The 17770-nt window shown below is 38.5% G+C and overlaps 2 protein-coding genes across 2 annotated transcripts in view; one reads left to right on the top strand and one right to left on the bottom strand.

The window, feature by feature from the left end:
- Nucleotides 1-3050, top strand: part of LOC139771624 (mediator of RNA polymerase II transcription subunit 20-like) — a 67011-nt gene extending 63961 nt beyond the window's left edge. Inside the window, exon 4 of the transcript XR_011717933.1 lies at nucleotides 1742-3050. The gene's annotated coding sequence lies outside the window, so the exon portion shown is untranslated. The remainder of the gene's footprint in view (nucleotides 1-1741) is intronic.
- Nucleotides 1-17770, bottom strand: part of Ssh (Protein phosphatase Slingshot) — a 112154-nt gene that overhangs the window by 42849 nt on the left and 51535 nt on the right.

Here is a 17770-nt window from a genome sequence, read left to right as displayed (position 1 = left end):
TCAATCGTTATAAATAACACCGTCTTACTGGATTAACAAAGTATTCATTTTTAATAGTAACAAGTTTAAAAACTCATATTATTTAAATTGAATTAATTATATATTTAGATAAAAAATATAATTTGAAATCAAGGATTACCGGCAAGTCAAAGCAGCTGAGAGTCACTGATCTTCCTGACTAGAGGAACAAGTATCGCGGCATCATGTGTGTGATTTTATTTAGGTCACGTGGCGCCGAAATTACAGCCCAACCGTGTCGTAGCTTCGTGCTCCCGGGGAGCCAGATTCAGCCGTTTAATCTCTCAGAAGAGTTTCTCGCTACGACGCCTATAAACGAGATAATCGCTATATATCGAAAGTTGAAAAGGATCCTAAAGGGGGATTGTGGCGTACGAGAGGAAGAGTCCCGATATGCCCGGGGCATAACTCGTAGTTAAGGGGACGATAACATCGCCAGACGGTCATTTCTCCCGCTGCACCAAGCCTATGTACCGAAGAAAGGTACGGGCTGCGAAAGGACGCACCTACGAACGTATCCCCGGCCGTTTTTCGCGGGAGCGACCTTGAAGAGGGCGGCGCGAGATTAACGCGAGTCGAGTTAGCCAAGGTCGCGTTCGCCATCGCGTTCGCCATCGCGTTCCGCGCGATCTCGTGGACGTCTCTTTTTAGGTGACATTAAATTTACGTTAATGGTCATTCATCGTGCGACAGAATGCGGATTTCAGTTGTGTGATGTCTAAACGTCTTGCGATAGCAAGTCTCTCAAAAATATGCGCGTCTCTCGTTGCTTTAATATTTAGCACCTTTCTTGCCGAACTTTCAAGTATTTTATAATCTCTCTGTGATATATTCAAATCTTGAATTCATACTCCAATTGATTTATTTATTTGTGGTTAAACGATATAAAAAAATCAATTCAAACGAATTTATTTCAGACAAAATTACGCACACCTGGCTCATATTTTATACATCGTTCGGGACGTCCAAGATAAGCAAATGTAACAAACGCACATCGAAAGGCATTCGTTAGCGTCAAAAACCAGGTCGCTTGGTCCTAACTGATATCCAACCGATTCTCCGAGCCACGGTGATCCCACGAGAGGCATCGCGAAAGGCCACCACCGTGAAAGTGTTTCGCGATCGTGTCCCGATCAACCGTGCCGGCGCGCGGCGCTCGCGAATGCTCGCGTGTAGGCAGCACGGTAAGATACAGCATCAGCCGCATCTATACGAACGAAAACGAATCGCACGAGAGACGCGAGAGACGGTGGTTTTCTCATCGGGCTCCTCTCGGCTGCAGCGATAATAATTCAGCCATGAGTCGTAATGAAATGTTGGAATAAGATAAAAGATCGGAAGGCAGATTCGATCGTAAGAAAGCATCAGAATGGCTGCGTAGGATTATATAGAAGCTCGACATTATGATTAGAAATGAAATATAAAAGCAACAATAAACTATACATATAAATATGCTACTTGAGACTATCAGTTGAACATCCATCGATTGCTTTTTTGATTTTGTTCGCGCAATTATTTTATCCTATATATATATATATAAACTGTACATTCTTTATATACTTGCAGAATATAACAACACAATTATATAATTATAAAACTCGCACAGTATTTTCGTAACTTATTTTTAAAAATACTTAATATTTTTAAGAGAAAAAAAAGAAACCTATTTGTATATCTGAAACAAGAAAAAGTAAAATGAATCTTTCTCTGTCGCGTTCTTTAGGATGAAATCCGTCATTTAGAGGCGACGAGTCCTCGACAGCAGACGAGTTTCCTCAGCATCCGGACGACCTTGGGGAGGTTCTGCGGGAGCTTAGCGTGGACAGTAGGCGGCCTGTGCGACGTTCCATTCCTTTCTGTGCGTGCACGCGTGCGTTCTAATACGCGGCTTTATCAATCGGTCGTGGCCCTTCGGAACATTATGAATAAGAGACACGTCGAATGCAGCAGCGGCGTTTATGACGAGCGATGATGACTCAACGAGTTGCCGCGCGCGCTGTGCGTTGCTACCAGGCAACCAAATACGGTCTTCCCCGTTGGTGTTCCTGGACCAAACCGATCGACGACATTGATTCGTTCGAGGTCGTCACGAAGAAAATCGTTTCGTTATCTACGCGCGCGCAAGTGGAGATAAAGATCGAGATCACCGGCGATCGGGATAACCTCGAACGTACGTCTCGTGTTTCTTTTTCATCGTTTCCAGTTTCCTCTCGCGCTGTGGCTGAGCTGACAGGCTGATCGAACGAGCACGTTTCAGATTGCTCCATCAGAAGATATCACAAATGCAAAGCTAGTCTCAGGGAATAAGAGATATCGATTGAGACACATCCTCTTTAGAAATAGCTTCAACTACTCTAAAGTTGATAAGAAGTTTCCTTCTTTATATCATAAAAATTATTTTATGATAAAATATCAATTAATCTATCGAATCCGAATCATTTTTAGATATATTAAAAAGATGCTTTCAGCCGTTCTTTTATTTAAATTTAACATATCATAATGTTACAAAATAATTTATTTTTTTAGACTTCTTTAATTAACTCTTAAAATTTTATTATATTATTGTATTAAAAAAATGTTACACGTAGTTTTTACCGCATTAATTCACTTAATATAGATATACCAAATGAGCTTCACAAAATATTATCTACATATTTTTTTAATTTAAAAAATTTAAGTTTTACGCATTTATTATGCTAATATCGAGAATTATTCAGAAATTTTGTTAGCCATATTCCAGTTCCTAAAAACAAAAATAAACTAGATATTTATTCGAGACGTTGACAGCAATTAACATAAGATTTGTTTTGTCGCTGCTGTATGTAAGATTAAATTCGCTAAATTCAATAAATAATCAATCCCCGATAAAAGACAAAAATAATAATAAATTTATTTTTTTATCTGAAATATTGCTTTGATGAAAGACAGCGCGCAATTCCATACGATACGAATAAACAGGAAGAGTGGATTCTTATATTTCAAATAGTACGAAAACCAGATCTTTGCTGTAAATAAACTTTTTAAAAACACAAGCAAGACGATTAATTTGCGAGTCGCACCACGTTCAGTCGTGAATTATGTAAAACATTTGATCGGTTTCTACTATGATTTTCCTGTTCCGGTTACCGTGGCTAAATACGTTCGTTCGGAAATAGTTTATTATTGCAAAAAATATATAATGGAAACATGCCGTTGAAAATTTCGTATTAGTTTAACAGGAAATGACTTTCTACAAAAAGAAAAGTGATTATATATAAGCGCGCGTTGCGTATAGATCGTTAAATGGCATATATTTCATATTAAACAAGTTTATATTTTATATTTGAAACGGAAAGAAGTATTAAAATATAAAATATTTTCAGGTAGAAAAACCTTAAGTTGAAAGAATGCTGCAAGTCATTGATCACCTACTAGCTCACGTAATCCTTTTTTTTCTTCAGAGTCGTTCAATTGAATTAAAGAGAAATCATTAATAGATATATTATTAAAATAACGAAACTATTCTCTACGAAATATATTACAAGCATAATGTAGAAACACTATTTTACAGAAAGATATATGATTCTATCATTGACATTCAAGGAGATTAGTGTATATATATAACTACAGTTGACTCCACGTGCACAGTTATCAGAATAACACGCGTAACAATGCAATAATCGACCCCATCGGCCTTGTAACCGTCCGTCGCGAAATTCAATTTATCTCGGACCACCCGGTAGCGATTATCCACTTACGAGTCCCTCTTAACGTCTGCCATGCCGATCCGCCAGTGATGATGTTTTATACACAATCGGTTCGTCTTTAAATAATCGCCTCAGGAAAATCTTACCGGTATTCGATCAAAAATCTCAAAAGAGATAAGAGATAAAAGAGGATCCCCAAACTCGGCGAGAGCTAAAACTTTCCCATGGCGATCCAATTACTCGCGGCAACGCGAGCTTGGATTTGCGTCATTGGTTTACCGCAGACGTCCGTTCGTATTTCCAAACGACGAACTCTTGAGAGAAAGAACAGAATCTTCGATTAGCATAGGTTTACAAAATCGAAATCTGCGAATTTATTTTTCAATCCGGAAGAGATCCCGCGAGGGAAAAAGGCCTCGCCTTAAAATCACAAACTTTACTCTCAGTTATACTATCAAACATTTGTCTAAATGTATTTAACTAAAATAGAAGTACAATCGTGAACAGAATACAAAAAAGTTTTTCGTATAACATTCATCATTTGTATAACATTGTATATCATTATGCATAAAAACTTTTACTTGAAGACGTTGCTTTTAGCACCGATTTAAATTACCGGATTATAAATCAAATATAAAGCTAAAATACGTATATTAACCTTGAATCAAATAATCAAATAGGAGAATTGTAAAAAGGAGAAAATATAAAAATTAAAAATAATCAAACCAGAAACCACCATACTTTATTCTATTTTGAATATCGCGGTTTCGCCAAGAATGAAGTTAGCTGAGTTTTGTTAAAATTATTATTAATAAAAAAAATAGAAAGCAGTCTGTTAAAAGGTATCAAGTGGCTCTTTCGAAAGTAAAGCAAACTTATTGAACGTTACGTAAGCTGATCATTCGTCACTCGCTTTAATTTACTCCGACTTGTTACATAATTAGAGGCAAATAAATTTTCTTACTATTGGCACAGAATGGGTTTTGAAATATATTTCATAACGAGAATATTTTTAAAGTTTTCAGTAGGTTTAAAGGAACAACAAATTTTTAATCAAAACCTCTGTGTAACAAAATTAATTTAGTGATTATTTAGCTAATATTGATTTCTGATTGCTTTATAAGAAAATGTGATGTCAATGTTGGATTCAGGGTTCAAAATTAGTGCTATAGCATTGATTCCGAATCGATATTTTATAAAATCTTGAAATTCTGTATTGTACTTCTCTGATATGCTATACCTACTCGATGAGCCAACGCGATTACTCGAGGATTAATTGAAGATAAGAAAAATAAATGTATATACTATCTCCTCTCACTTCGCTTTTTACTATGCTGCATTTCTTTTGTACATTCGCTTCTAATTCTGTTCTGCTGCAAGTCTAATGTTCGCAAAACGAGAGTAAAACGACAATCAACGGTGGTTTAGTTGACGGACTTAGTGAAAGCGCTTTCCGAGAATCGGCACCATTTTCATAAGTTTCCAAGGGAGACCCATGGTTCGTTAATTTGCCAAATTGCAGGTTGCGCGACCGCTAAACGAGTTCTCGGACAATGTGGTGAGATTAATGTCTTTTTATAATCTCTCCCCATTGTTTCAGCGACGTAGTCGTATTATACTAAGCCAAACTAGAACTATAACGAAAACGTCACGGAGTACCGCAAAAACTTTCATTTGGACATTGAATTTTAAGAAATCTCAAAAATAATTTCGATTCTCGCAATTCGTGAAAAAGCTATAAGTTAAAAAATAAACTTAAAGCTGTGAAAATATTTAAGTTTACTTGAAATACGTGGTTCAAAAATGAGTTAACTGTCGAAAGTGCTACTATTGATATTCAGATGTTTTTGCATCATTATTGTTCATAACGGGAGAGTTATTTGATGTTAACTTGATTTAAGTTGATTACTGTCGACTTCGGCACTTTTATTACGGCGATAAAATACGCGCGTACATAATTAATTTGTCACGACAATTCGCCCGACGATATCTGCGCCATTGAAATAGTCTCCGCGCTAATCGTGCTAACTCGTGCCATTTATTGGTTACACAACACCGTTACGCGTGCATAGCAGTTCCTGGGAACGAGATCTAGCGTCATTTTTCACACCTGCACTACGACAAGTAGATCGTGCTTATTACATAGATTACATGGATAAGGAATGCACGCAAGCAAGCAATAAATAATGCGAAATAATAACGATATCTCATTGAAAAAAGAAAAGATTATCGGTAGTACCAATCCTCGTTTTCAGTCTAAAATATCTCTTTCGCGCTCAATTACAGCTTTGCCAGACGAAGCGGAGCTTCGACATGACGCTACTTTCCTGTCAGCCTTCGCTCGTTCTCGTTGAAATTAGGATCATTATTTACGCTTCGCACGATCAAGCAAAAAGAGCAATGCGTAACGTGGTAATGAAATTCTATCCTTGTTCCAGCTCAGAAAAACGCGAAGAAGTTGTGTGTTGGGTGTGCATGTATGTACATTAATATTTTAATTTAAAATCATAATCATGCATCTTAATAAAATCATTTGTGAAATCATAATGTTGTTCTACGTAATTTATGTATAAATAAAAAACGCACATGTATCTTATAATGAACATGCACATTACGGCTATTATATTAAATATTATTCGAATTATATTATCAAATAATATTTAATTTTATTTAAATCTCGTATGAGAATATTTAATTCGTACACATTTTTCTTTATACGTCCTTCTGATATATATAATTTCAGTTTGCGATAACTCGTAAATTGCAGATAATATATGGTCGTAAATGCCTATAATAAAATAATTTATACTACATTTTAGACTAAATAAACTGCATAAAAGATGAGCGATAAATAATATTTTTATTTCCTACCAGATCTTTTATACGCGTAGTCTAAACTTGTCGAATGTGTTTACTCAAACACATTGCGATAAAATAATAATTACATCTATCATAAAATATTTAGTTATCTTATCGATCCCATATATATGTGTATTCGACGCGAATTAATCTGTAGAATTATTATACAGATTTCTCTTTCTTCTATGTAACGTATATTGTACGCTTTATCTTCCTTCGCAGAATCTCCCAGATTCTTTTTGCTGAACACGCCGCCGCCGAACTCGCTGGCATAATCCCGATCACTTTTTACACCACGATTATATCACGAAAAAAAAAACGCGCAATGCGCATATGTTTTGACACGGTACCGCATTATGCAAGCATCGTGAAGTAGATCCCGCAGTTTTTGTCAGCGAAAAAGAGACTCGGCAAATTTCGCTGGCGCACTACTGTTTCGTTGTCGAAGCGATTGATACATCGTGACGCAATGTTTACGCAATTCCATAGCGCGAATTAAGGGGCTCGATCAATTTGCCGCAATAAATCGATCTTTTACAGTGTCTATGTGGCTCGCAATTCTCATTATCTCATATTAATCTCGAACCTAATCCTCGAATTGAACAGATAACACTCACACAGTTGCACAGTTAGCGTTAAGTATCGCGTAAAATTTCTAATTTAGAAACTATTATAGCCACATCGAGGATGCTTAAATATTTTCCAATAGCGAGTTAAGCTTTAACTGACTGTGCAAGATCTTGTTTCTGCAAGAAATGTAAATAATATTGTCTTACTACTTAAAGGATGAGGAGTTAAAAATTTAATCTGCGTTTTACCCTTGAATTTCAATGTTTAAGATTTAGTTTTCATCACCATGTTGCGCATTAAAGATAACCATATTTAAGGTCGAAACGTTTGTTTATCATCCTTGTTACTAATTTATGATATATATTTTAAGCACGTATACCTATCTTTGTTCGCTAGCCCTTTCCTCTTTTATACTGTTTTAAAAATTCAATCACATTATAATTCAAGCGTTAGATGAAGGAATTACAGTTCCAGCAAAGCAACAAATACTTTCAATTTCTTCAGTGAGCTGAAATGAAATGCACCTGCGTTTCGCTCGATTCTAATCACTCTATTTACGAACTTTTACGCAGAAATTGTCGAGGTCATGAGATCGATACTTTCACTCGTAATATTAGAGTCAATGCCTCTCATTTGCCGTTGATTCCGGCCCGAGTCGTTTTTATCCATATCCTGCCCCATCCGGTATCGATATATAAATTTTCACTGCGATAGCGCGGTACGAAATCAGTTTTGCGGCGTATGCAGCAGAACCGTTAAGGCACTTTCTAATAACGGGGTGGTGGCTCGATAATCGCCCGAGATTACACAACTTTGCGGCGCAGCAATGAGCGCGACTATTCGCGAAATCTATTATGTGGCTCAATGGCGAAACGAGTAATTTTGCAGGATGCCGGAACCACGATTTCCATCTTGCTCTACCGCTGCTCTGTTATACCTGGCGTCACGTGCGTCAGGTCGACAGAAGTCTCGGTTGTGCTGTTGCGCTCCGCGTGATGAAAGTGTGTCGTGACCAGTCGCGCAATGAGCTACCCGAGACAATTGTGACACTTATGAAACGCACGCGATAAGCGCGGGCGACGTAGTTTACGTGCTCTCTCGTGCCGCCTTTTAACCCCTTAACCCGAGGATAGCGCCGAGATACGTAATTTGTCTCAACAACCTAAAATCGTGTTGACTTTCCCGACGTTTTGTTCAAGTTCGTCGAAATTAGGTTTTGCTCTTACGATTCGATGAACAAAGTACTCTGCTTTGTTGATATTAGTAAATCAATTATACCCTAACTCCACCCTGTATAATTTTCTGCATAATTTCAGTATAATTTTTATATATCAAAAACAAGCTTAGATGGATTTTTCTTGTATGCAATAAAACGAACTTTTTTACGTCGCATCGCCATCGGTTGAAAAAGTTTATCCGATTATCGCGATATATCGATAAAGATTTATGAATAGGGTGTAAAATACAGCTAGTGCTAACATTCGCGCCATGACAAATCGCAATGCTATTCACGAGACAATCCCGGAAGTAGCCGTACGGTATTTATTTACACTCCAACTTAACGGCCCATAATCGATCTCGTCACAGTTACCGATAAATCTTGCTTTTCAGATATAATATAAAACTTTAAATTATTATTGGACTATCGTATAGTAGACTTCCTCGATGCCAGGAGAGAGAAAGATAACCCGCGGTTCTTCGCAGCAATTCTGATAATAATTTATAAACGCGAGAGAGAACATCGTTACCGTGGCACCGAGATTTTTCAGTGAAGATAGGATCTCGCGACGGATTTCCAGGTCCGAGTCCTTTCGTGATTGAATCGTTGCGGCGGGACCTGACTTCGCGGTAAATTTCGTGGCGATCGGACACGCTGGCCTGGAGAAGAGGAAGATTACCGCCGAAAAGAATGGCCGGCGGCATTGCTCGCTCTCAGAAAACCACATACTGTGCAGCGGTCTGTGACGGCCGGCGCGGCGCGGGCAACGGTGTGGAACGCCAAATAAATCACGACGTTCACGCCAAGCCGAACTACTCATCCTGGAAAAAAGCCGCGATTTTTCTTCCAACTGTTAATCCTTTCGCGAATGCCGCGGTATACAAGTACGTCAAGTCTGCGGTCCAATTAAACAACTTTCAGTAAATTAACCTTCTTCAGCCTGTGCAATAATTGTGATTAGACCGCATTTATACGTGTCACTACATGGAAACGCGTTTTCTCTTCAAGAATCTCAGACGAAAATATTTAATAAAATGGAGATTTAACGTTGCAAAAATGTGTACTTCTTACAACTCCGTAATTTTATATTCAAGCAATTAAAATAGATTACTATTAACAAATAGTATTTCAGATTAAAATGTATATATGTTTGATTGTTGTAAATTATTCGATCTTTTCAACAATACTTTCGTGATAACACTTCGTGGCGTTCCGTAATGAATCCCTATAAGAGTAATTCAAAAAGTATTAATAATTTCTTTTATACACATATGTACAAATTTACAAAAAATTATGTCTTTGTTTCATCCTCGCATTTATATTCGCAATATGAAATTGCATCTGAACACTGATAATGTCAAGAAATATAACAAACAATGAGACCTTTCATTAATTTTTTTCATGATTATAATGTATTAACATACATCACTTTATTTACGTCATGCAACGCGTACATCGATTCAACAAATATTATGTATTATTTTCGTAAGATGAATATATAGTTTACCTCGAAATATATAACAGGTCAATAACTTGATGCTCACAATTATATTTTTATAAGTAAGTATTTGAATCAAACGCAAAATATAATGTATATTTGTATATTTCGCCGTGAAAGTTTCGATATTATCGCCAAACCGAGACGATCGTCCAGCGTATCGATGTTTGCACAGCTTTATCGCGAAGCCTGACCTTACGAAACCCCGGAAAAGCAGCGGTCGCGTGGGAGATGATAATTTATCGCGATAATACTGTCTATTGAGAAATGAGAGGGATTCTCGGAAACGCAAATTGGTAGAAGAAGATTAAACGATCGCTGTGTAAAGATGAGATCTGGTATACAAGCCACTCTATTTCTGAAACAAATAGACGCAATAATTTTCCGTAATCTGTAATAGAAAAACTATCTCTCGTTATAAATTACTGGTATTTTTCTTCGAACATTTTATATATACATATATGATGTATATCGTGCCTTCCTTTGGAACGCCGCGAGGCATCACGAAATATTATCGAAACGATCGAATTCAGCGAAAGAAGTGGCCAACGCGCGCGCGCGCGAATAAAGCGCCGGAAGTGGCCAACTGAACTGTCGGATAATGGTCGGTCGGGTCACTGACACTTTCCGCATAAAAGTTGTCCGGCCCGCGCGCGCGGAGAAGTACGTGTAAGCTTAAGTATACGGGCGTAAAAAGTAACGGGGCCCTGCTGAAAAGAAGTCGACGAAACAACCTGTAGCGAATCGCGCGGCCCCCTTACCTCGTTGTCCTTGTAGGGACCAGTTTCTCGGTCGGTCTTGTCCAGGCACTTCGAGAAATCTCCCATGTTTCCTCGTGATGCGCCCTTTCGAATTTAACTGACAGGCACAAAACGAAATGAATGACTGCCATTCGCGGTAAGTATTTCCGCGACACTCCGCGTGAGTCATACGGCGCAAACCTGGCCATCAATGCCACGAACATTCACGGAGAAATCGGAGAAGACCAATGTCCGCGAATATTTAATACGCTACCTATTTCTTTTGGACGCAAGTTAGTATTAATTTCTAATTAAGCTTAATTAAAATTAATTTGCCTGTCCTCCCTGGAAGTATCTTATCTTTGCTGACCTATCTCGGAAATATTATCTGAGACCTGGAGAACAGAATTCCTATCTCGATAATCATCTTCAACGAGAACTAACGAGACAAGTTTGTCATTACGTGACTGCAAACAATGAGGATTTCCGCGAGTGAAATTTCGAGATGGGAAACACCGTAGCTCGGGAACTGTATAACCCGAACGTCGCGCTAATTACTATTTTATTTAGCCTAGAAACCGTCGCGAAGTAACAGAAAATTATTCAAGTCTATTGTATATTATACATGCCCATTTCCCAAGCTTCCTATCGGGATATGCTATTAATATTGTTGCACTTGTGACTTACACCTACAATGAAAATCGTCCTGGCGCTATGTATTTAGTATAACGAGTAAATGATATGTAATTGCCTAATTTCTAAGCTTCTCATCAGAATATATTATTAATGTTGTTGCACTTGTGAGTTACACTTCAATGAAAATTATCTTGACACTATGTATTTAAGCGAGTAAATAATAAACAGTTTAATTCCTACAGGAAATATTTCAATGTAATAATAAATTAACAAATTCTGTCCAGTATTAACGTTAGCTCGTCTTGATAAGATTTGATATCTTTCGCATTTGGGAAAATCATAATCGGCTCCTTTTCTTTACAAATTAAACGAATTCGTCTCTTTTTATGTATACATGTATAACAGATATTCAAATATCTTCTACGCCTAGGAGATGAAATCACCTTATAATTTTAGCAATAACATTTAATGTAAGTATAGTGCAATTATCAGCGTATAAGTAACACGTGTGTAATAATCATAACAATAAACATAAAATAAAAAAAAATTTGCAACACCAGCATATCTCGTGCGTCTTAATTTAATTAATATATATCGAAATGTATTAGTTTAATAATGCTGAAAAGCAGTGCTAGTAAAAGTAAACAAACTAAATTTATTCGCTAATTAAACGAAAGGGTGCACAGAAGGGTGTTCTAGCAGGGGTAGTTTTATCTAGGCACAACAGAAGCATTCTCCCCTCTCGATGGCAACCTCATTTCCATGGTAATCGAGTAGCCGGCAGTTAAAATGACCGTGCAATCGACGAAACGATTTACGAGGTCGATGATCATGACGGTAACAATGTGCGGTCCATAAAAGCGCCCACGTGTCCATCCGCGCCGCGTTTCGCCAGCCTTTTCTCGCGAGGCGAAGAATCGCGCCGGGGAAGATATTTACGAGCCCGCGACGCAACAACGTTGCTTAGCAGCTGCAGCGCCGCTAGTTTATCATTAATCCTACGAGAGACTCGCATTATGCCGACGGGATTCATTTATCTTTCTCGCAACGAATGACCGCAACAGGGAATTTCGGCGCGAGATCTTTTTTTGCCAGGCACCCTCGACGCGACGTTTTACATCGTGAGAAATAATCACAGCATGATAAAAATCTTTGTTTATACATAATTCAAATAAAAATGGCTGCTTCTTAGAATAACGATTAACTATAGCTGGAAATTCTGAGAATTTTAATGCCTATCGAAAATAACTCGAATAACTTAACTGCAAGTTGTATCAAAATGAAGAGTAAAAAGTGATTTCGTTATTATAACGCATAAATAACTGGAAAATGTTCTGGTCACGCATAAATACGAAAAAAAAATAGAAATATAATTCGCGAAAGACATTTTAAGATTATTCGCGAAATGTGTGACAGTGCAGCTGTGCCAATGAGCTTCTTAATCGTCGTATTCCGAACTCGTCGGTGTTTCACGATCCATAAAACGTAATAGTCTCGTATGTTTCACGTCTTATCGACCACTTCTTGGTACTCTCTTCAAATGTCGAACGGTGATACTCAAGATCGTAAGATTGATCAGTCAAATTATTAATGACGAGTTTTACGTCGCAGTGAGAGAGAAGTATTAAATAAATCGATTACGTAGATCTACACCTAACTGCAGTTTCTTTTAATTAGCTGGCCCTCGTCGTCGCAGGAAACGATTTTTCGAAAGAATCGTCACTTAAGATCGCGGAATGGCATGGAATAATGCGCGATACGTAATTATCGCGTGTTCCTAGCAAGTTAAAATTGCGTTAGTGGCATCATAAGCGATTTATCACTGCGGCAATTTGCATCGCGGCAGGAGGAACGCAACTACTGCAACGCGAGTAGCCGACAAGTGTATCCGGTACTTTGGTGTAAACATTTTTTTGTCGACCGACCATCAAAACTAAACAAAGAGAGAGATATAAGAGATACATAATACATAAAGAAACACCTCTCAGATATATCGCAGTATTCACTGAGAGAAATTAGTGACAACGAACATTTTGATTTGCTGCGGGTAGCAAACCTTTTGTTGCAATAGCAAAAAGTTCGCTACCCGCAGCAAATCAAAATGTTTGTTGTCACTATAATGACAAATATTTGCTAATACAGCAAATCCTTTTTCTCAGTGTTAACTCGATTGGCAACAAATGTTATTATCAAGTATTCAATAAGATTATAATATATAATTATAATTATAAGTTATTAAAACTTAATTTTGAGAGACATTTATCTAGCACAAATAATAATAAACATTTTAAAACAATTATATATATATTATAGATATTTTGCAATCCACTTACCCCTATACATATAATAGTACTATCATTGTAAAAAGAATATATTTTAGTAATGATAACGTACGTTAACGCACAATGTTCGACATAAAAAGCATAAAAAATTTAGTATTTTTGTTCTGAAAGAAAAGATATATTAATACTTATCAGAATAATCTTATAACTATGCCAGAACGATCAATATTGTTCTGAAATGAAAGTAGAACAGATATTACAAATTTAACAGTAATGCAGCGCACGTTTATTTTAAGTGCAATTTCAGTTTATCTAAATTTGAAGTGAACTAATCGTATCGCGAATTGTGCGACGAGCGCGTCTTTATCAATTTGACCACCGAGGCACGTGATGATATTTATCACAATAACCAATGAATATTAGTGAAAAAATTGATATTGATTCTGAAATCGATAGTTTTATTTCACTAACATCTTTGAAAAACCGATCTTCTGATAGAAGATAAACGTCTACATCTCTTATATATATATGCTAATCATCGATGGATCTCTTCCTTTCTCCTTTCAATTCACAGAATCGTCGTTTTTTTGTCCCGTTTCTCATCGATGAGTTTCAGTGAACATTCTGCGCGATCGCACATCCGGTACTACCGTACCAATGATACCACACGCGTCGAACACTGATCGAGATCGGCGACGATCGATTGTTCCAGGAGAACGAGGCAGAGAAAAGTCGAGCGACGAGCAATATATATATTATGTCGCTCGAGGGATTGGCCACGTTTATCGCGCCGACACCGCGTTTCTCCATTCTCTTTTAGCTCGACCGAAGGAGGATGAACACAGCGAATTGCTTCAACTACCGAGAAGCGAGATGACAGTGCAAGGACTGAGAGCGCGCGTTTTGCCTTTGCGAGACCTCGCGCATCCTTATGTCGCGCTCTCCTATCTTATAGCGCGATTTATACCGCCGTAAAGGTCAGAATCATGAGCTTGCGATTTTACTGCTTATTCGCCTCCTCCGCAACAATATTAGCCGCTCGCGAGACCAAGCGATTTTAACCGCTCTCCGTAGTTACCTCCTTTGCCGCGAAGGAAAACGACGGTATACCGCCGCGCGTGTGTCGAAGCTACTTAGGACACTGGTGGAACATCGGATTCGCCTTTGTTCGCCGAGACGAGTCCTACGTTTTTATCCCCAACGTTAAATCCTTGTATCGCGTACCGCATGTACTGCAAGTTAAGTAGACGCAGGTACATTTGTATGCTATTCGCTTTTATTGCGATTCTGCGAAACTGTATTCCCGAATATATATATGCAGTCTGTCTATCTATATTTGCCAGAGAATCTGTGAAGGAGAGCTCAAAGATACGCTGTATATTATTCATCGAGGGCATTGAAAGCAGCATATTCTTTGAATATGAAAAACTCAGCTATATCACACTTCTTTCAACGTCGGAAATTACTGTGTACTGCACGAGATAGAAACGTTTTCGTTACAAAAGTCGCGCTACTATTCGAGCGGAAACCTTTTCAAGAGTCAACTCGACACCTGATACGCGCCTGTGAAATTATGAATCGCACGATTAAAATGCAAAGAATGCCGATCACCTTCGTTCGCTTCTACCTCAGATACAATTTTCTCACGTCGCTGTATTGATTCCGATGAGAAATCCGGTTTAACCCCGGCTTCGAACTTCCGCCGATCGGTATCGAGACGCGAGCGGAAAAGCTAACTCGCCCTTGACCTCAGTTGTCAAAACTCGTCGAATCGCACGAGGAAGACACCGGTCAACCCATCCCTAGTCCTCCTCCCCCCCTCATACTAAAGGAGAACGAGCTGAAGTCTTTTCGAACCGGGTCAGGGATCTCTTCTAGCACGGATTACTTTTTCTAGAACTGACTGCTCGTTCCCGATCTAGAACGCGAGCTCGTGTCAAAGGTAAAGGCGAATTTACCGTTGGCCGTTCACTTTTGACGGTCGATCGTGCCGAATTCATCGTGCGCAGAGTGAAAGAAGCTCGCGTGAACAATGCGCCTGCAAAAAGCACGATCATCCAGGCTGAACGATGAAAAGAAGTAGGCAATCTCTACTTTCGCCCAAATTGAATGATCATGCGAGATGAATCATGTTCCTTCGCGTGTTCATATCCCGAGTGACTGGTGAGAGTGTTGTCGGACGAGGATTTCGTTTTGCACGCATAGAAATTAGATGTGTACAGATTACGCGGAGCAATTTAAGATTAAATTATTACATAGATTTCGTAATAAACATTCGTATGCGTTTAATTTGCGATTAAACTAATTTAATTTTGATTTTCAACTATATTTATCTATAATTTCTTAAACTATGTATTAAGGTATTGAACTGGATTAGACAATCTGAAGATAATATACCATAGAAAAAGAACTGCTTCATCTTTAATGGTAATTCGAGGGATTCGTGAGAATGTGAGTAAACTCGATACGGTACTTTTCTGAAGAAAAAAAAAGGGGACGATTAACTCTTCCGATTTATTCATCGAGAAATGGACCGTGTCTTCCCTGCGATTATCGATTTGATTGTATTCACAACGGCGAAACCCGCACTCGCCTTTCCCTTATTCGCGCACCGACCGGAAGCGCTCGTTGCTCATCGGCCGCGACCTCAAATGCGTCGCCTTCGCTGTGACGACGATGACGACGACGACCCGCGCATGTGGGTCGCACTTAGCCCACTTCGCCGACAGTCTCGAGCCGCGACATCGTCGCACCGATCGACTCGAGGCAGTCGAGGCGATCCCACGTGGAAAATTCCAGGTCGCGATCGCGCGGTAGACAGCGCGGTGCGCGCTTTCGAGATCGCAACCGCCTCTCTTATCTTTTATCAATCCGACTACAAATCGGATCGGATTGCTCCGCCGCGCCGGTGGCGGACTATCCGTCAAGTACAATACGCTGCACGGGTTTAGAAATCTTCATACTTGGAAGACCGAGGCTCAAACGCTCCAATAAATAAACGATATAATTACCTACTCGTTATATTTTATTAACAATTGTAATTTCACAGAGTAAAAATACGGATTATAAAATAACCCGGTGCAATTTGTACTATTTTCTCTGATCAGATTTACATCAATGCGTAATGAAACAGCGGTAAAGCAAGTAAACTTCTATATTGCGCAATTTTTACTTTTATTTTATTTTAAATGTTATATACTTGAGATACTTTTATCCAGCATGGATTTTCAACTTTAATTTTAATAATAAACTCTTTTGTAGTATCAATCTGTTCCTAGAAAACAGACAAAGCGCTTGTAGCAATTTTCTAACATTCGACATGAAACATTATTACGAAATAAATGTGAATCTTGAGTACTTTTGCTAAACAGAGGAAGACTGCGCACGAACGTCTTGAACGTACTTCACGTGAGAACGCATTGTTCAGAGCCGTTGTGGATATATTACTTAAGGATCCCCGACGGAAATATTACAGGCTACGCGGAACTTCCTCATATGAAGAAGAATAACGGCAGAATCGCTTCCGTGCTGCCCACAAAGGAAATTAAAGTCCCTGTGTCTTAAGGGAAAAGAAGTTCCGCGACTCGCTAATTGTCAGACGCGCGAAGAAAAGATGAAGTGCATTAATTAACCTCGCGGGCATTAATTATGTAGCATATGCGCGTGTGTGTTTATACTTCATACACGATCAATAAAAAGTAAGAGTATATATGCGTCATTTAAAAAATCCAGCGGCTTCTGATTGCCCAAGTTCGCACCGCGAGTCTTTGAGGTACAAAATAATTTACATTTTCATGCAGATAAGTCACGTAAACTGTCTATATCTACCATGCATATCTTGAATTAAGGCGTCAGGAACAAGAGGTCGTGAGAGATAAAAATTTTCATATTTGCAGGAAAGAAAACTAAGCTAAAGCTGAGGGTTAAACTCAAAAAATTTCCGTTACGTATTTATCAACACGTATATTATTCTCATTGATAAAAAATTTCCGACTAATTTACTCGGTTTTTTACATCTCAATTGTATTTACAGATTACATATTGAAACGCGATAAAAAGAAGACACAAAAAAGATCGACTTGTGAAATCACGTTATTATGTCGGAGCACGTTTCAAGATAATAGCGATTGCCAACTTCCTCGCCCCGTTCAAGACTGCGCGACGGCAGATAGAGTGTACCCGAGTATGCTTGCTTGTTTACACGATTCCGACGAGTTTCCTCGGTGTCTTGGCGGCGGCCGAGCGGAATGGTAAAGCCCCGC

This window comes from Temnothorax nylanderi, unplaced genomic scaffold (genome assembly GCF_030848795.1).
Source record: "Temnothorax nylanderi isolate EJ_2023f unplaced genomic scaffold, tnyl_v1.0 TNYL_tig0041_pilon, whole genome shotgun sequence".
Classification (NCBI taxonomy): domain Eukaryota; kingdom Metazoa; phylum Arthropoda; class Insecta; order Hymenoptera; family Formicidae; genus Temnothorax; species Temnothorax nylanderi.
The sequence above is the reverse complement of the archived record's forward strand: the minus strand, read 5'-3'. Positions and strand labels throughout refer to the sequence as shown.